A 2,500-nucleotide genomic window follows, 5' to 3' on the forward strand; every position below is an offset into this window, starting at 1 on the left:
CCGGCTGGGGGTCCGGAAGCTGGTCCCGGGCCCGGTGCTGGAGCTCCGTCCCAGGGTGCGGGAGCCCCCTGTCCCGCAAGCCAGCCGAGGGTCCGGGCGCTGGGGACGGGTGTGCACCGGGGCCCGGGGAGGCTCTCCCCGGCCCGGCTGGGGGTCCGGAAGCTGGTCCCGGGCCCGGTGCTGGAGCTCCGTCCCAGGGTGCGGGAGCCCCCTGTCCCGCAATCCAGCCGAGGGTCCGGGAGCTGGGGACAGGGTGTCCACCGGGGCCCAGGGAGGCTCTCCCCGGCCTGGCTGGGGGTCCAGGAAGCTGGGCCCGGTGCTGGAGCTCCGTCCCGGGGTGCGGGAGCCCCCTGTCCCGCAAGCCAGCCGAGTGTCCGGGAGCTGGGGACAGGGTGTCCACCGGGGCCCGGGGAGGCTCTCCCCGGGCCTTGCTAGGGTCCGTGTGCCCGAAGGAGGCTCCCCGGCCTGGCTGGGTTGAGAAGCAGCGACCGGCCCCGGGGCCTGGGTTTCGGTCAGGGCCTGGGGCGTGGGAGTCCCCGTCCTGCGGCCTGACAAGTGTCCGTCTGCCCGGGACAAGGGTCCCTGGTGCAGAGCCCTGGAGCCCTGCGTGGGTGGGCAGGCAGGGAGCCCTACCACTATGGCTGCTTTCAGTTGCCGGCCATCTGGTGGCGCCTTTCCCCTCGGCCATCTGGTCGCGCGCAATGCTTTCCAATGGGGCGACCAGATGGCCGGGCCGGCCTGGAAGTCCCGATGAGGGTCCATTTGCCTCCCGGATCCCAGCCAGGGCTCCAGGAGGCCGGGCGCGTTCGCCCCTAGGGTCCCCTCCGTCACTCGCAGCGCGCGAGTTACAAGAAAGGGGGGTATCCTTCCTCCGGATTAGTAGGGGCAGGGTATGCCGGAACACCCATGCCGGGGCTGTGCGGTTCCTTGCCGGGGACCAGACGGGCTACGCCCGGGCAACATCCTTCCCAGGCCTCCGGGGCTTCCCTCCTCCGGGCCGCGGCATGGCAAAGTGCCCAGGGACGGGCTCCACGGGTCCCGGGCAGTCCTTTCCGCACCCCCCGGGCGCCCAGGCCCCGAGAGCTCCGGTGGTCCTCCCCGTGCCTGAGGCCCAGCCGGGAAGCAGAGTCCCACCCCGAGCCATTGGTGGGTGGGCAGGCGGGAGTCCTTTCAGTTGCCGGCCATCTGGTCGCGCCTTTCCCCTCGGCCATCTGGTCGCGCGCAGTGCTTTCCAATGGGGGCGACCAGATGGCCGGGCCGGCCTGGAAGTCCCGATGAGGGTCCATTTGCCTCCCGGATCCCAGCCAGGGCTCCAGGAGGCCGGGCGCGTTCGCCCCTAGGGTCCCCTCCGTCACTCGCAGCGCGCGAGTTACAAGAAAGGGGGGTATCCTTCCTCCGGATTAGTAGGGGCAGGGTATGCCGGAACACCCATGCCGGGGCTGTGCGGTTCATTGCCGGGGACCAGACGGGCTACGCCCGGGCAACATCCTTCCCAGGCCTCCGGGGCTTCCCTCCTCCGGGCCGCGGCATGGCAAAGTGCCCAGGGACGGGCTCCACGGGTCCCGGGCAGTCCTTTCCGCACCCCCCGGGCGCCCAGGCCCCGAGAGCTCCGGTGGTCCTCCCCGTGCCTGAGGCCCAGCCGGGAAGCAGAGTCCCACCCCGAGCCATTGGTGGGTGGGCAGGCGGGAGTCCTTTCAGTTGCCGGCCATCTGGTCGCGCCTTTCCCCTCGGCCATCTGGTCGCGCGCAGTGCTTTCCAATGGGGGCGACCAGATGGCCGGGCCGGCCTGGAAGTCCCGATGAGGGTCCATTTGCCTCCCGGATCCCAGCCAGGGCTCCAGGAGGCCGGGCGCGTTCGCCCCTAGGGTCCCCTCCGTCACTCGCAGCGCGCGAGTTACAAGAAAGGGGGGTATCCTTCCTCCGGATTAGTAGGGGCAGGGTATGCCGGAACACCCATGCCGGGGCTGTGCGGTTCATTGCCGGGGACCAGACGGGCTACGCCCGGGCAACATCCTTCCCAGGCCTCCGGGGCTTCCCTCCTCCGGGCCGCGGCATTGCAAAGTGCCCAGAAACGGGCTCCACGGGTCCCGGGCAGTCCTCTCCCCCCCCTCCCCCGGGCGCCCAGGCCCCGAGAGCTCCGGTGGTCCTCCCCGTGCCTGAGGCCCAGCCGGGAAGCAGAGTCCCACCCCGAGCCCCTGGTGGGTGGGTGGGTGGCTGGGCAGGCGGGAGTCCTTTCAGTTGCCAGCCATCTGGTGGCGCCTTTCCCCTCGGCCATCTGGTCGCGCGCAATGCTTTCCAATGGGACGACCAGATGGCAGGGCCAGGCCTGGAAGTCCCGATGAGGGTCCATTCGCCTCTCGGATCCCAGCCAGGGCTCCAGGAGGCCGGGCGCGTTCGCCCCTAGGGTCCCCTCCGTCACTCGGAGCGCGCGGGTTTCAAGAATGGGGGGTAGCCTTCCTCCGGATTACTAGGGACAGGGTACTCTGGGACCCCTCTCGGTC

The sequence above is a fragment of the Triturus cristatus genome, chromosome 11, assembly GCF_964204655.1.
Source record: "Triturus cristatus chromosome 11, aTriCri1.1, whole genome shotgun sequence".
Lineage (NCBI taxonomy): Eukaryota > Metazoa > Chordata > Amphibia > Caudata > Salamandridae > Triturus > Triturus cristatus.